Source organism: Heteronotia binoei, chromosome 3 (genome assembly GCF_032191835.1).
Source record: "Heteronotia binoei isolate CCM8104 ecotype False Entrance Well chromosome 3, APGP_CSIRO_Hbin_v1, whole genome shotgun sequence".
Lineage (NCBI taxonomy): Eukaryota > Metazoa > Chordata > Lepidosauria > Squamata > Gekkonidae > Heteronotia > Heteronotia binoei.
Window position 1 is genome coordinate 88,270,316 of NC_083225.1, and position 18,378 is coordinate 88,288,693.

Genomic DNA, 18,378 nt, shown 5'->3' on the forward strand with positions numbered 1-18,378 from the left:
TTGGGGAGTTGCGAGGAAAGAGTAAGGGAAAGAATACAAAAAAGGAGAAAGATAGATTACAATTATTTCTACTTTAAAAGAAGAAAAAATGTATATAGTTCATTATTTATTTATAGGCATCATTATACCTGCAAGTATTCAGAATTATTACATAAGTATTATGAAACCTTTTGGAGAAGAAGTGCTTTTAATGAAAACCTCGTACGATGATGCAAACCCGGATGGAGATCAGGAGGGGTGGTAGGAATCGGAACGGTGGACTGAAAAGAGGAAGATGCCTGGCAGCTCAGGAAAAAGAGGAAGGCTCGCTGAACGCTGATCTCTCTGCAACCGCTTTAGAACAGGCAATCGTCACGGGATGTTAGCTGACAGGGCTTGGGCCCCTGTTCTCTTTCCACCCATCGCGGCTGCTGCAAAAGGTCTCTTTGTGCAAAAACGGGGGGAGGGCGTTAGGGGCCCCCCCTGCAAAGATGAGCTCCAGAGTGGCCTGGATGTCCCCCCCGGTGGCCCTGGGTTCCTGGAGTTGGAGTGTGCGAGCTGCTCTCAGGGGTACTGGCCAGTGCCAGCGCCGTCGCCAACATGCTCTGGGTGATGGGCCGAGGTCCTGCTGCCCCAGTGTAGCCGAGGGAGGCGGGGCGGGAGCCGGATGTGCTGCTGGAAAGAGTCGTCCTCGTACCCTGATGAAAGTCATCTTCATCATCAGAGAGGCCTTCGAACAAGAACCCACCCGGCATGTCACGGTAAGAGCTGGAGAGCATGCTCCGTGAGGAGCTCTCTGGGGTGGGCAAGGGGGTGCTGCCCACCACTGAGTGCAGAACCAGGACGATGGCATTCACCAAAGCAGGGTGGGTTGGGATAAGCATGTCCAACATGGCTGGATCAGCAAAGACAGAAAAAGATCTTTATCCTGCAACACCCCCAAAGCGATGGGGTCACTGTTCAGCCCTGGCATAGCAATGATGATCTAAGGACTCCTTATTCCCCAGCATCTTGAAGACCGAATCCCGAAAGACGGGGCTGCTGTGTAAGGCGGTGTGAAGAACTCAGAATTCTCGTACGGCGGCCACTTTATCCCTTACTGCACTTACTGGATTATTTTAATGTTATTAAGTTAATGTTACTGTTTTATATTGTTAAATGTAAAAGTTTTAACCATTATATGTTTTTATGAAATGTTGTTAACCGCCCTAAGCCTGCCGAGGTGGGGAGGGCGGGATAGAAATAAAATTTATTATTATTATTATTATTATTATTATTATTATTATTATTATTATTATTATTATTATTATTATTATTATTATTATTATTATTATTATCCACTGGCTCTGGTTTCTGATCCGGTTCAGGCCAAGGCTTGCAGAGGATGTGGACTGTGGAACCGGACTGGATGCCATAAAATTCGAGGGTTTGGTCATCCCGCAGCTTTCGGCCACAATAGATCAGATCAATGAGTTCTGGGTCGGGGACAGATTCCTGGAGTTTCCCGGTGATGAGCTGTTTCAGGTAGGAGATGCTGCAGCCACCCAAGGGGCATTCACCCAGTTCTGTTTCCGGCAGCCGCAGGATGGATTTCGGAGCCAGGGGCTGATCTGCCAGCTTCACCGCAATGTAACACTCGGAAGCAGACATGGCGTCGGGGTTGCTGGGTGGGCTTGATTCGTAAGGCCCCAGTCTGAACTCCAAGTGGAATCTGGATGTTGACAACCGACGTTCTCCGCCGCCAGATTTTACAAACATTTTGTGACATTTTGTATTTTTATAAAATCCTACTGTTTTGCAAAGTATTTAATAACAAACTCCAAATTTATATCTGTCATATTTCAAAGCTAGATCGAAATATCCTTAATCTCTAAAAAAAAGAGGAAAGGAAGGAAAAGAGCAAAAAATTCTGGTCTTCAGTAAATGCTTATTAACAATCAATATAGAGCAGCTCCAGCTGTGTTCCTTTGTCTAAGTTAAAAACAAGAAAGTTTCAAGACTAAAGATAAGGGGAAAGAATTTTCATTAATCAAGAGAAAACTCTAAACTGAAAAGTTCAATTATAATGCACATGCTCTATGAGCTAATACAGATGCTTTAGCAGACCCTGTTTGGAAAATTAGCTCATTTTAATAAACATAGAATGTATATTTTAAAAGGGAACCAATAAAGAAACAGAGCAAAAGGAGATGACCATTCCTAATTGTCTTTACAACTTTCATGCTAGATAGAGAAGGAATTTTCCACTTAGTAAAGGGATTTACTTAAATCACAGATTCTTCTTTCTAGCTTCCCTGGAAATTAAGAGAATAGTGGATTAATTCATTGGTGAATATCTTAGTGCATATATAATAGAATTGGTTATTAAAGAACTGTAAAAGATATATTGAACATCTTATCCTTTTAGCCTTCCAATAAGGTGTATTTTGAATTTTAAAAGGTTTTACAGATTGATTTTTAAAAATTTTGGGAACGTGCCTACACAAAGACTATGTGGAGAGAAGGGAAAGCACATTCAAAAATAAAACTAGACAAAGTTATGAGATCAATTTTCAGATTAAGAAATTAACTTTCAAAACTTTCAGGTTCATTAAAATTATGGACTATAGAGTATCCATATACATATTTAAAGTTTCCATGGTTGTTTATAATTAAGTACCCTTTTTATTGGAAGCAGATTTACAAAAGAACATATAATTATCTACTTAATCTTGCTATATTAACACAACATTAAACAATCTTTGCTTCTTTACTTTCTTTTTTTTCATCATCACTATTTTTACTATACTTAACTATTATGAAAGGGGGGGAAAGCCTTGCATTTCAATCCAGGATGGCCAGAAGGGTCCAGAAGGAAAACATTAACCCCTTGTCCCAAGGAGTGGGAAAAAAACCTAGGAAAAATATAGAAAAATAATAAACAATAAACAATTGGTTAACATACCCAAATGCTATGCCATTCCAACCTGCTTAATGCTACAGAAGAGAAAAATGAATAACAAATATAAGTCAAGTAGATATATCAAATTATTTTTACCCAAGTCCTAACTTCAAAATGAGTACAAATTTTCTTCAGTTTCTAAAAAGTCTTCAAGCACACATAATTTAGATACTCTGCCAGGAGTTGAGGAAAGAGTGATCTTTTCTTTTGCTTGTTTTCTTGTCTGTTGGTTCAGATGTTGAAGAATTTATAGCAGCCAATATTTGTTCACCAGTTGTAGCATCAAAAGCAATATAATGATTTTGTTCTTGTTGAACAGGTAGCTTGCCAGATCGAAGCCAGCGATATTTAATTCCACAGTCTTGGAGTGTAGCTGTTGTTTCTTTAAGTTCTCTTCTTATTTTTATGAACTCCAGAGGTAAATCAGGGAAGACTTGAATCTTTACATCTTGAAACGCAAAGCCACCCTGATCTCTGACTTTGAAAATCCTCTGTCTGGTACGAAAATATTTGAATTCAACTAGTATGTCTCTAGTATATCCTAAGGAAGCAGATTTCTCTGTTCCCATTTGATGAACTCTCTGCAGGAGGGGGACAACACCAGATTCCAGCTTTAAAGTGCTTGCAAGCCAGTTAGCCATAAATAAACTTAATTCTACTCCAGCCTTGGTGTTCTCTTGGAACCCCCTAAACTTCAAAGAGAGTTCTTGCTGACGACAATCAAGCCTCAGAATGCATTCCCTTGCCCAGGTGTCAGATCTTTTGGGGGCTAATTGGCTTTCTAGTTCTGTTACTTTCTTAATGGCTTTATCTGCCTTTTGATTTGTCTGTTCATAAATTTGTTCCAGTTCATCTAGGCATTGGCAAATTTGTGTTAGCATTTCCAAGATACCATTTTTCAGTTCTTGTCTTTGTTTATTTAAAGCTTGCATTAAGAAATTTGTCGTGAGCAAACTCTCAGCTGGCTTTAACTCACCCTGCTTTGCAGAGGAGGTAGATGGAACCTCTGTTGATAAAAAGAATTGTGTTAAGAGGGAGACAGTCTCTTTCTTTCTCTGAGCCTTCTTCCCCTTTTTAGTAGCTTTCGGAGGCATCATTCAAACTACAAATTTTGTTGCCAGGGAGGGTAAAAAAATCAATATTATAAGCAGGCAAATGACGAGTACTGGATAACGGCTCCCAACCAGGAAATTGATTGAAGCCCCTACCCCAAGTACCCTTTTGTCCACTTAATATTTATATTCAGAAACCAATTTAGTTTCCCATTATTGCTCTTAATGTTTAATCACCTTGTTAAGCCTAAATCATTAAAGGCCCCCATTTTTAACAACAATTATTGAACCTTTATCATGGCTTTAAGATTCACAAATCCTTAAAAAACCCAACTTCCCATTCAATTTAAAAAAAAATAAAAATTTGAATAGAAATAGAAATCCCATATTTTTAAGTCCTATTTTTGGTTTTGAAAAGTCCTTTAAAAACAAAATTCCAGTTTGATTTATGAAGAAAAGAAAAAGAGTCCCAAAGTATTATGCCAGTGTTGTGCCAGTTGAATAGTGCAGTCTTATAGTCTCTTCTTAAAAGCCTTCCAGGTTTTAATCCTCTTGATTCTTGCAATGGTCCTGCAAATTTTAATTGAATCAGCAAAGTTCTCCTTTCTGTCCTTTACTTATTCTGCAACAAGCTTGAGAACCATGTCGAAGTCACTCCCCCTTTTTTTCTTGATGGTTTGTGCTTTCTCTTTCTCCTGCATGTCCCTCTTCCATTTTAAATTTAGACAATCCATTCTCAAGCAACTGTATTACCACCTTTTCCATATCTCAAGGAGCTTTTGTATGTGATCTGTTATAAGCTCCTCTAAGAGAACAATTCCCTGCTGAATAGAGAGCATGGTAGCCATAAAATCTTTTGTATTCACCTCAATTTTATATGCCATCTTCCCCTCCGTATGAATCAGTTCAGTAGCAAAGCAGTTAGGACCAGGGAACCAACTTAAAGTCCCAATTAACAAATCTTTTCAAATTTCCACTTAATTTTTTTTCTGCTCCTGAATTCCAATTGAATTTACTTTAGTCCAGACAGATCACAAAATAAATTTCTCACATATAAAGTCAGCCTTTAATTATATTATATTGTATTGTGTTGAAAGTCCAATTACTGCTTATTTAATTTTATACCAGAACAGTCCATATATACATACTCACTCCAATTTCTTCTATTTGAAATAACAATTATTATAAGTTGCTTCTTTTAAGTTTGAAAGCCAATCACCTTTGTGTGTGGGGGGGGGTCTCCTCTCCCTCTTTCTGAACAGTCAAAGTTTGATATTGTAGTAAAAATTTAGCTGAAGGATAACGTTTTGAAATAGACTTACTTGCAAGGTATTTTTTCACTGATCGTAATAGAAAAACACTTGAAATCAGGTTATACTATTGCCAGTAGTCACAGCTTGGTGCCAATTAAAATGGTGATTGCAGTGGCGAAGCTTTAGGTCAGACAAAGAGTCTCAGGGTTCAGTTGCCACTGAAATCCCTGGATTTTGTTGCTTCCCATGCTTCAGAGATTCCTCTTCTGGGGTCTCCTTGGATATCTGGGTGTCCGAACCCCCTCGATCATGCAATTCAGGAGGTCACAGGAGGTGCGATTACCCCCCAATCTTGCTGCACTGAAGCTGGAACAGGACAGACAGACATCTGACTCCTGATTATTTGTAGACCTTGCTCCTGTATCTTGCTTGACTTGTTGCCCTTGTATTTGTACTTGTATTTGTATATACTGGAACCTCGGGTAGATCAACAATGGCAGGTTTAGCCCTGAATGTGGCACATGCATGTTTGTGTAGGTGGAAGCTGCATGCTTATATCTGTAGCATTATAGCCCTGTTCATTTTGCCTGATTAACTTTCAAAGCTGGAACTGTTCATGTTGATCAAGTGTTCTAAATTGAATCACCAGTACCTTGAGTGTTCTAACACTGCCACCTGGGAACTGTAATTCTGTGTATGCACCAACATGATGAATGCTATTGATCCCAAGGATCAAGTCAATTAACTATGATCCTTTGCTGAAAGACTACCTGCCTCAGCACAAATACAAAACTAATTGAAATATTGCTATTTTAAGCTGCTTCACACCATCAATGCATTCATATAAGGTGTTAGAACTAAAAGAAATGGGAGCATTGTGAGTTAGATTTTTAAACATCTTTTTTTGTGACAGTTGAGTCATCCCTGAACGTAAAATTATAGTTGCTGAGAGTGCAGTGTGGCTTTTGTTGAAAGCGTTCTATATTTTAACATGTTGTGTGTGTGTGTGTGTGGGGGGGAATCGCTTCTCACTTAGTCATCGTCCCAGCCTGTCTAACTGTGTCATCTGAAGCAGAGTTAGAAAGGTCAGTCAGTCAATTTTATTTGCATTAGCACATACTGCCATAGCATCCAACAACCGGATTCAACGATAAAACAAAAGGAACAAGGAGAAAAAGGAAATAGAATACCTCGTGCCTTAATACAATAAGATACACTAAAACCCAATTTTAAAAACCAGATATAAAATTTAAAACATCAGAGAAAAATTTAACCAGTACTACACTAGTAAACAACCCAGAGTGATACTAATAAGCAATTAGTGTGGCACAGTCTTCATTTTCTTTTCCATAATGCCAGTCATGAATCTTGCAACTTGAAGAGTGATGTGTCTATCTCTGTCAGACAACAAGAAGACTAATTTCTCCTGATTTGACTTACCAAAAAGAGAAGACAAAATACGACCCAGAAACCTATTCCGTTCAGTCTTAAAATCAGGACAATAAAACATGGCATGATAGAGGTCCTCAATGGATGTTAGGTCACAAGTGCAAACTCTTTCCTGATAAGAAATCTGCCTAAACCGGCCTTCGTTGGCCTTCGTTGGCCAGTAGTGGCAGTAAATCAAAGCGAGCCCTCGTGAAAGCTTTCCGGTGCTTACAGTTCGTTACATTTGCAAAATATGGAGAAGGTAACGGAGGCAACATGGACAGCTGGCTATAAATCACATACGTTTTCAGTTTGCCTATAATTCCCCTGTCGGCTTGAATAGATTGATCTATCAGCCTTTGCTTAACCAAGGATTTAGCCTTATCAAACCCAAGGGAGCCCAGGGAATCAACTGAAAACCCAAGCTTAGCCACTATTTCTAAAATAAAACTACGCCACGATCTATCCTTCATTTTCCCATATGCCAAAATTAACAGTTCCGATGCCAAATGGAAAATAATCTTCAGCCAGAAGTTGATAGCCATTTTAAAGACTAAAGTTCTTACATGAGGGAGGGATAGCTCCAGTCTAGTCATTGGCGAAGGTGTTGAAGGGGGAACCGCAAGAAGCCTACGTGTAAATTTATTCTGGGAGACTTCTAGAGAGTGGAGATTTCCAGAGGCCCATACTGGTGCCCCATAGAGCAGCTGCGGTAATAATTTTCTTTGGTAAATTTCAACAGTTGGGCATATAAGGCAACCACCTCTTCTTCTATAAAATCGCAGTAGTCCCACTGCAGCTTTTTCAATATTATGCTTAGCATGGTCTATATGAGCTGCCCAAAAGCATGACTGATGGAATATGACACCTAAGTATTTTAACAAGGGAACCTGTTCGAGTGGTTTCCCATCCATCCTCCAGTTATAGTATTTAGGTCTGCGGGCAAATACCATAATCTTAGTTTTGTCATAATTTACAAGCAATAGATTATCCCTGCAGTATTGACTAAAGCATCTCAACAGTCTTCTCAGGCCAATTTGGGTATGAGAAATTAACAGGGTGTCATCTGCATATAACAGGATAGAAATAAATTTCTCACCAACTTTGACTGGGAAAAAGTGGGGACCTGCAAGAGAATCAACTATATCATTCAGGCATAAGTTAAAAAGAAGTGAAGCCAAAATACACCCTTGACGAATCCCTTTTGTTGTTTTAACTGGGCTGGAAAATTGGCCGTGTGGGCCAAGACGAATCTTCATACTTGTATCGGAATAGAGGCCTATTATCCGTGCAAGCAGCCTTGGGTCAATGTGCAGTTTACTTAACTTTGCCCATAAATGGGGTCTCGATATCGAATCAAACGCTGCTTTGAGGTCAACAAATGCCACAAATAGTTTTTTAAAAAGGCAGGTTGTATATTTATTGACCAGATGATGAAGTAATGGGCAGTGGTCTAGAGTAGAGTGACCCTGTCTAAAACCTGCTTGGTGTGGTGCTAACAGTTCATTCTCAAGGACCCACGATTCCAATTTAGATAGAAGATGTCTAGCATACAATTTTCCAACAACATCTAGCAAGCTTATTGGCCTATAATTAGCAGGGTTAGAGCGGTCATCCTTATTATAAATTGGAACCACAATGGAAGAAGACCATTCCCTAGGGAATCTTCCCATCCTGTCAATAGCAGTAAAAAGTGTGGCTAATACAGGCACCCACCAAGGTTGAAAGGCCTTGAACATATCTGGTGGGATAAAATTTTCACCTGGAGCTTTATTACTCCTCATAGAGGAGATAAGAAATTTTATTTCACTCACAGTTACGGGTGGCCTCTCAGGCAAACTAGTTGTCAGGGAGGATACATAATTTATTACTATATTCTCATAGGCTTGGTCATTGAATAAATTAAAAAAGTGGTACTCCCACTGGCGTTTGGAGATATAAGAATCTGACTCACATTGAACCCTCCCTTCTATAGATGCTAGAAGTCTCCAAAACTTTGACGTATCTCTCTGATTTAGAGCCAAGGCAAGTTCTTGCCAAGATTCTCTTATTGATTTTATTTTTTTCCCCCTGATTAGAGACTTGTAGCTACTACGAAGCTCAAAGAAGGATTTTGGAAAAAAAGTTACCTCCTTTTGCTTATGGATTCTGACAGCACGCCTAAGCTGTTTTTTCATATCAGCGCATTCTCTATCAAACCATCCATTGTTAATATGTTGCCTACCAACCGATGGTTTGCCTTTCTTTACTAAGAAGGGTTTTAAGGACTCAGTTAATTCTTCATAAAGTTACAAGATAGCCTCACAATCTTCTGAATCCAAGATTTTTCTTTCGGTTTCCAGGAGTGGGTCGCTATAAAGCACTTGATATAATTCATTTTGGAGTGCATCTGACCATCTCAAGCGTATATTTGTCGTAATCTCAATATCCGGAGACATAACCTCAGGGGCACATATTGGGTCCCGAGCCGAAATCAAAAATATAAGAGGTTGGTGGTCGCTCTCTGGGAGTGATCCAACTTCGAAGTATACTAACTTACAACAGAGAGATGGGGAAATTAATAAATAATCAATCACGCTGGCCCCCATATGGCTAAAATAAGTATATTTACCATATTTGTTGCCTTTAAGGTTACCATTTGCAACCAGAAGGCCCAGTTTATCAATCAAACAATTGAGAATCAGGCCATGTCTGTTTACAATGGAGTCTTTCGAGTGCCTCCTACCATTATAAAATTCACCATTAGACCCCATGACTATTCGAGCATTAAAATCACCTAGTAAAATCAGTTGTGCATTGGGATAATTGGCTTCAAGGTCACATATATAGTTTTCCAAATCAGTCCTGTCGCAACAATTCTTACCACAGTAAGGAGATGAATAGGGTGGGATATATACATTGACTGCCAAAATAGTCCGTTCCTTAAATTTGAAAAGGCAAGCCATGGCTATGGAGGTCAACGAAGGCAGCGATATCACCTCACAAATCAAAGCAAACAAACCAAACCCCCACTAAGTCGACCTTTAGCCGGGGGAGAAAGAGCATTAAGTGAGTAAGAGATAAACCCATTTAGCATCAGTCTGGATGTTAGCCAGGACTCTTGTATAAAAATTATATCATGCCCCCATATATATTGCAAAAACATGGGGTCATGGGTTTTATTAAACCAACCTGTCACATTCCAAGAAATACACTTTATAAAATACTCACTCTGGGTTGCAAATTGTCAGTCTGACTTCTCTATTTTATCCAGTTCCTTTGCATCAGCTAATATTGACCCATTCCTATGTGTATAAGCTGAAACTAAGTTGGAACCCTCAGCTGGGCCAACAGGGAGAGGGCCAATTTCGCCAATCTCATGCTCCTCTAAAAAACGGTTAAAATGCTCCCCAACTCAGGGTCAGGTTTAATTTGATGTTGGGGTGGAATATAATCAGCATCCTGAGCCAGCAAATCACTACTCTGCAGGGCCTCTAATAGTTTACCAGGCCCTACTTCTAGCTGCATTTGGGGCATTACTTCTATTTCGGCCGTCGTAACAATTGGGGGGGGGCAGGTATAGGCTTCTGAAGAAGCTCTTCTAAGTCCAATAATGTGTTCCTTGAGCGCTCAAGCCTGTCCAGCTCCTCTTTCCCCCAGTGCACTTGGTGGACTTCTTCCAGCCTTTTATATACCCCACCCAGTCTAGAGAGTATGGCAGTTTGATCCCTCTCTGGGAGAAACGCAAAGTTCTGGAGCAGTGTTTTTTCCTCGGCGTTCTCGAGCCAGCCATTTCCTTCTTCTTCACAACAGGTTTTCGGACCTTCCAAGCTAGTTAGAGTGATGATGTCCTCCGTGGGCCGTCCTGATAAAGGGCTCTCAGTCTCCATTTTCATATCAGAATGCTCATTCACAGGTTGCTTGCCTATGGCTTGTACGCCAGTAGATGATGAGTTCCTTTGGCCTGAATTAGAGGAGCTGGCAAAATCCCTTATCTCAGTTCTGGTTTTTAAGTGAGAACTGTCACGGGGTCTCAGGGAATATAGGTCCCATACTATATTATCTTTGAATACACAGACTGGAAAAACTCCTCTTGTACTCAAGTTCATTTTTTCCTTGTGGAGCAGGGAGGGGACCCTGGCAGAAAAGAAGGAAAGTAAGACTTTCTGTGTTTGATTCTGATGGTTAAGCGGCTCTATTGAAGCGAGATCAATTGCAGCTGTATTAATCCCCAAGAGTTCACTGAGACGTCTCTTGGCCATGTATTTGCTTCCCCAGCTTGGGTATGATCCCCTGTATTTACATATCATCAGGCCAATTTTGCGTGGCTGTAGAGTCAGTTGCTGCCGGCTCCCACCACTCTCTCTCTGTAACTTAGACTGCCGAGACCTCCATGAGCTGCTATAATTTTGAGTAGTTGCCGAGTTAGTAGACAGGTGTTGACTGTTATGTTCTGAGAGAGTCAGCCCTGCAATCGTTGTTGTGAGAGCTTTGAGTTGGGTTATAATCTCCGCCACTCCCTTAAAAACCCAGTCAACAGTTCTTGCAATTAAATCCAGTATACTGCAGCTTATGAGTGGGGGCTCAGCCTCTCCCAACAGTTGCTGGCTAGGAGGCTTTCACACCCCAGCATCATCCACAGCCAACGCCCTCCCCTCCAGCTGAGGAGAAAGCCGAGAAGGAAAGCCACACTCCCCCTCCTCCTCCGGGGAATCCGAGTCCTCCACAAGAGGAGAAAAGTGGTTTGTTATCTTAACATTATATTCCACAGAATGTCCAGCTTGCTTTATCTTGGAGGGGAAAAAATCCTTAATTTTTGTCTGCTTGCATTTTGGTGAGGCTCCCAGCTCATCAGCGTCCGTGTCTCTGGGCCGCTTTGCCGCCATTTAATGAGGTTTAAGTTTCAAAATATAACTAACCTCCGCAAATAATATCCTCATGGAATATAGTAGGAGTAATTATGGCAACTAATAGAAAAGTGCCAGTATAAATCAGCAGCTAAGCCTTGTCTTAGGTCTTTCAGTGCCAAGGCCAGAGATAAGAGCCACAGAAGCTGAAATAGCAGCAGCTGCCCTTATAATTCATAAACAGTTTTGAGTTAGAGAGCATAGAAACCATTTATCAAATCCACTCTCTGAGAAGCAAATTTTAAAGAAGGTCGAGAGGAGCGAAAAGAAAAAAAAACAAAGAAGCCAGATAAAATCTCACGGACCGCAGCAATCATGCAGCCTCCTCGGAGAAGCCATGTTGATTCCGGATGTATGAGGACAAAGAGCATCAGGGTGCGTGTTGTGTTTGTGTGGGAATCTCAGTGAGGTTTCTCTTGCCCCCAGTTAGAAAGGTGTGAATCCACTGAAGTCAAGCATAAGGTATTCTTTTGACCAGGTATGCAAGAACACTTCAACCTTTTATTGGCAACAATAAGGCTTCATAAGCCTCATAAAATGTCTTAATATCCTGCTGACTTACTATGGTGGATATAAATTTGTGTGGCATGGATGATAACTTTATGAGAAAACAAAATGGTTGGGGTTTTTTTTAAATGAAACATATAATATGGAAGCATGAAAATGAGGGGTCACCTCATACTACTTCATGTATTCCATATTAAGGCAGGCCTTGTTTTCTAGTATCAGGGAGATCCTCTAAACCATGAAGATTTGTAATATGCATAAGATATGCAAAGTAGTAACTGGAAGTAAAATAAATTTAAATAAACCAGTAGTACTATCTCTAGCCACTTATATGAAACTTAAAAGTTGAACTAATGTAAATAAGCCAAAAGTGATAGAATGATAAAGCTAATTTATATGATCACCAGACTTCAGCAAATAGCATACCAGCTGCATGGTGACAATAAAGAATGCATCTGATAAATTAACAGAGGAAACTTACAATTTATTTTAAAGTTTATCAACAAAATGGGGTGGAGCTGGGAGAGGGTTATGTGTTTTTTTAACCTCTGGAGCAGTAAATGAACCAATAATTACTCCGATGGAAGGAGTGAAAACTGTCACACCATCATCATTGGAGGCTTTACCTGTTATTTATCACTGTCTTTATCTGTTATTAATTATCTTATTTTCCTATTTATTATATTTTAAGTTTAACAATTGCATATTTTTATTCTGATGTACACTGCCCTTAGCCCTTTGGAGGAGGGTGGTCTATCAATTTTAACAATAACAATGTCCCTGAAATTGACAAGTCTTTCTAGACAAGTTTCTGTGTAAGATTAGTAGGGTCCTAAATCTTCAGCTTTTACTATACTATGACCCCCTGGATCTTTGTGTACAGGCTATAGAGGCCAAATACAGTGTTCTGATGTAGAAGGCTTAGCAAGAGATTTCCTGTAGTTTATTTTAATAAATTAAACAACTAACTAAGAGCTTTTTTTTTTTGTAATTTTTTCCAGGACTATTAATCATTCTTCCCCATAGGACAAGTTATAAAACAAGTAGCACTAGAATATAGCTCAAGAAAGGATCAGAACACAAGGAGAGAGAGAGAGAGAGAGAGAGAGGAGGTTCCCAGGCAGGCCCATAGCCAGAAATGTTATAGTGAGGGCATAAGAGTACACAGAGGAGGGATATCACTGCTTTTCATCATCAAGTGGGGTATTGATGATGTCAAGGGTAGAGTCCAGTGATGGCAATGACTAAAGCTTGGTAATGTCACACTGAACAGTATTAATGGTGGGACCTTCACATTGCTGGCAGAGTTCAGGAAATAATCCAATCCTTGCTTTGGAGTTTGCTTTCACTGAATTTATTGCAACTGGATTTTTCAAAAAGACAATAATTAAACGTAGGCCATTAATTCAACAGAAAGGCCTTCAGAGTACAAGCACTAACACATTCTAACATGCCACAGAGAGAGAAACAACAAGAGGTAGGCTGTACTGCAAGATAAAACATCCAATAAACCCTAATCATGAGAGAATGCAGCACAGCTCCCCCTAGGCTACAAGTGGGCTAAACCACTCTTTCAGCAGTATTTACATTAACTAGACTCTTAGCAGGCTGTTGCTTCTTCAACACACACTCCACTAGGTATGATGCCACAGAGCATCTGCACCACAGAGCATCTGCAAATGTGTGTAGTTGTAATCACATGGACTATTCACTAACCATGCTTTTTAAAAAAAAAAAAAGTATGGAAATTAACTAAAAATAAACTAGTTGAGCTGTTAGTGCCAGATTATTGCCACCCATTAATATGTAAAGCAATTATCACAATCAGGCAAGTATAAGAGTCTTAGAATAAGACATCAAGATCTCACTGACATTTAGATCAATTTTAAAAGTAAAAGATACCGGAGAGCCCATAAACCCTCTTTCTAGGGCTATAGAACATAGCCAATTTGTACGTAAATTATGCTGTTGAATTGTAATTTATTAGTTGATGATTTTATGTTTTTAACGAATATATATGCTTTTACGTTGCTACCCGCCCTGAGCCTACCTTGGTGGAATGGGTGGGATATAAATCTCATTAATCAATCAATCAATAGTTGCCATAGTGTAGTAAACTGTGGACCAGGAAGTCCCTAATTCAAATCTTACCTTAAACTTGAAATCATTAGGTAGCCTTTGGCAAGCCATTACTTATAGTCTCACCCTCACCACAAATCCTGAGAAAACGAATATTGACATAATTTAGAGGGTTATATTTGCAATAATGTATATGATTTTTAACACTCAGAGTGCTTTCACACGGCAACAGTTTGCAAGTGGATTTTGCTATTCTTACAGAGTAAAAATCCAGTTGCAAAGTGCATTATTTAGTGTGTGTAAATGCACCCTCAGATTGCTCACAGGTGGGTCCTATGATTTATTCCTGACCCAGTTTTGACTCCTTTTGAACTATTTTTTCCTGTTATCATACTATTCATTCATCATTACAGTAAGAATAATTAAGAAGTATATCCACATAAATTATAATTAACAAAGGAGCAGATACTGCAATCTTGAGGGCTGCAGCAGTAGTGGCCAACCACCAACACAAAAGCATCACCACTGGTCCATTCCCTATGGGCATTCCACAGGGAAAAATAACTCCTTACCAAGGCACAGATAGCATGGCAAGTGAGCCAGAATCCATAACAACCCTGGCAACACCCATCACTTAGACAACAGCAGCTGATGATACCCCTATGAGTGGCACATGCAGGCATACCAATTGTTGCCTGCTGATCCAGCTGCTGCCTCTTTATGTCCTCTTGGACAGTGAGTGGAGATTAAGCAACAGTGCAACTCCAACAGAGTCAGATGATGATGAAGAAGAGATTTTAAATCTTTTCATACAGTTTGCTTAAAACCTTCAAGACCTTGTAGAACTGAACAGAAAAATATTTGGTTTGATGGGAATTGCAGAAGATACATCAGAAAAATAAGATCCAAACTTCAATTGTTCAAACGTACCAACTCTCTAAGGGAAGACCCTTATTAGGGCTATAGATAACAATGAGTCACAGGTTTTCTGGAGTATGGTTAATAGAGGTATTCGGGGGACATCAAATACTCCCTTATGCATTCCTCCACCAGTCTGAGAACATTTTATTGACAATTTTACATTACCCCCTAGATTTGATTCTGTTAGAGATCACCTTGAACCACCTCTGACACCTGGCCCCCAGTACTTCCAGAAACTGTCAGCTCTTTAATTGAACAGATGTGCTCTGGAAAAGCCCCGGGTCTGATTTAATATCGGTTGATTTATTAAAATACCCTGGTGGAGCAATCTTCTGGCCCCTCTTTTTACCCAAATTAATATCACAGGTCTCGTTCCTGAATCTTGGAGGCATGCAATAATAGTTTTTATCAATTGAGGTATTCACTATATGAACACCAGCAAAAAGGTGGAAAACCTTTTTGAAACTGACAGAACTAGTTTGAAACTGACAAGTGTGTTTCCAAGGCTGGAGAGTCCTCCCCCCCACCAATTGCTTTGAAGTTGGTTAAACATTTTGTTTGCGCAGAGACAGTCTGTCTGGAAATGAATCAATTCATGAACCTCCACCAACTGCTTGCTTGTGGAAAATTCATGCCAGTTGACCTGCCGCGAACTTCAGTTTGTGAACCATGAACCGGTCAAAATTCATCACGAATGTTAGTTCATGAGTCAGTTCGTGCCCATCCATAGCGGCAGTATGGGTGTCAGAATTATTTTAATCTTGCTTCTTGTACTGATGTGGTTTTTCAAAAGAGAGAGAATTACAGGATACTCCCAATGCTGCTGTAGCTAAAATTTGCAGTACACTGCAAAAGCCTACTTCTGTTAGGCTGCATTTTCTAGATTCCTTCCATTAATCCAGCTTGCACAGTGACTTTTCATGGACTTGAAATTTAGGTCCTGTTACTCCTTATGTCAATGTAGATGGTAAGTAGATGGTAAGCACACTATAACCTTTTTTGAATTTTAGTATCCTGCATGCTTTGCTGACTTGAGTAAACTTGGCTATTCTGCAACTCAGCCCTATTTTTGGTTCTAGTAGAGGAACTTGGGATGCTACTGTTTCTCTGTAATGAATTGCTCTATCTTGTGTTTCTTGATTTTTATTTTTTTCCCAATGAACAGGTATACCAATGTCTTATTTTATGTCTGCTGAGCTTCTTAAGTAACCTTGGAGGAGGTAAACTTTTTGAAAATTCAAGGCCCTGTCTACTTAGACTTGTTGATAGTTGCAAAGCATTATATTATTTTCTTGTCCAGCAATTGTATCTTTAATATTGTTTTCATATAGCTTTTCCTTGATCTGAAATTAATCTGCCTTCTGACATGTATATAGTTTATCCAAAATATTTTTAATATATTACCAAATGGCTATGTTCTATTCATGAGGTTTTGTTCTTTTTTGGGGGGGGTATTGTTTTAATATGTCAGAGTTTGAAGGGGTTTTGTCTGATTTTATTCTAGATCACTTTGAGCAACAAGGAACAGCAGTAAAAGACCAATAGGCATATTCTTTTCACATATGAACTCTTTAAGAGTGAAGTGAATGTTTTCAGGTCCTAGAGATTTGCAACTCTTTGGGGCTGTTCAGATGCACAGTATAATAAGTTCTCGCTGCTGTTTCATACCACATAACCACATAATGTTTTAACCTATGCAGATACGCATGTGTGCATATGCGCATGTGCACATATGCACATAGTGCGTGCATGCACATTGTGCACACATGCGCATAATGCATGCATGTGCATAATAGTGGAGGGAAAAAAATTGCATGGTGCTGTTGTGTGGACAGCAGAAGACGGTTTCACCACAGAGTGATTCGAATTGTAGTATGGCAGTCTGATCGATAATATTCAGAACAAAGATATTCGGAACAAAACCGGGTCAGTTTAACATGGACTCAACACGATGTGTGAACAGGGCTTTTAATTTGTCATTTAGATAGTAATTTGTGGCTGCTTTTTTCACTGTCTTTAAAACAACAGTGACTGCACAAATGTATTTATTTGATCTATATCCCACTTTGTGCTAGAATATTTCTGAGTACCCTATTCCACCTATCTAAAGTTTTGAATTAAAAAGCTGGGGGATGGTCTTCCCTTTGGTGGTGTGCTTGCTGGGAGGTCTTGCCATCTGTTTTATCCAGTTGTTGACTGGGCCAGAGAGTTCTATCCATATCAGTTCTATATCTGGAGAACTGGCCACTGTTCGGAAGTAAAGAAGAGGCACATTATTAACATCTGTTAATCCTCTGCCCAATGGCTGTGGCTAGGCTAATCTACCCTTTGATAAGGTTCTTGCTGAGGAATTGCTTCCCATCAGCCCTACTTCTGGAACAGTATCTGGGGCTAGAGTATCAATTCCCCTTGTCTCCGCAGTCTAAGGTTGCCAGCCCCCCACTGCATGCATGACATGCATGAGCCAGTGCCAAGATGTGCATTTTTCTCCATTGGATTTTCTAATAATTATTATCTGATTATACAGTGAATGGTCCCAACCATGATAAAGTGTGGGATGAAACAAGCACATCAAGTTGACTGCTTGTAGTCAGGGCTTCAGAATTGCTAAAAGACTACTTACATCTTGTTGGAATTTTGGAAAAGCTATTGCTCCTTTGGGAAGCTTATCAACTTGGAAGTTCCAAACAGAGACTTTAATCTTTTGAAATACTGAAATATATATAGGAGTACTTTGAAAGCATCTTTATCAATTGGGAATTATTGGCTTCCTTTATTTTTGGCATTTGGAGGATTCAGATTTGTGGACATTTCAAGTATCCAATACTAAATTGATTGTAAATTGTATTTGTGACTGTGATGGAACCAGCCCGATTCGACCTTCAGACCTGGTCCCATCTGCTCCCTCTTGCATTGCCAACTCCTGGAGGGAGCTATTTTTCCTCCTTCCACTAGGGCATGCTGCCACCATCTGCTCAATTTAGGGGTTCCTGACTGAGAGGAACAGGACTCTCAATTCCGAGGACCTGCCTACCTATGGCCGAGGACCTGTCTACCTGAGGGACCGTCTTTCCCCATACAAACCCCAGAGAACACTGAGGTCAGCAGGGAAGAACCAGCTGGCTATCCCTGGACCAAAGGAGGCAAAACTACAAAACACTCGCACACGGGCCTTCTCTATCGCAGCCCCACACCTATGGAACCAGCTCCCGGAAGAAGTGCGAGCCCTGCGGAGCCTTGACCAGTTCCGCAGGGCCTGCAAGACCACCCTTTTCAGGATGGCCTTTGCCGGCTGAGCAACTGATGTTAGGTGACTTCTATCACCATTATTT

General features: G+C 40.0%; 1 pseudogene; it reads right to left on the reverse strand.

Annotated features, from left to right (window-relative positions):
• Positions 1-449: 449 nt before the first annotated feature.
• On the reverse strand, positions 450-1,629 carry LOC132569072 (ubiquitin-like protein 7; annotated as a pseudogene).
• Positions 1,630-18,378: the final 16,749 nt, after the last annotated feature.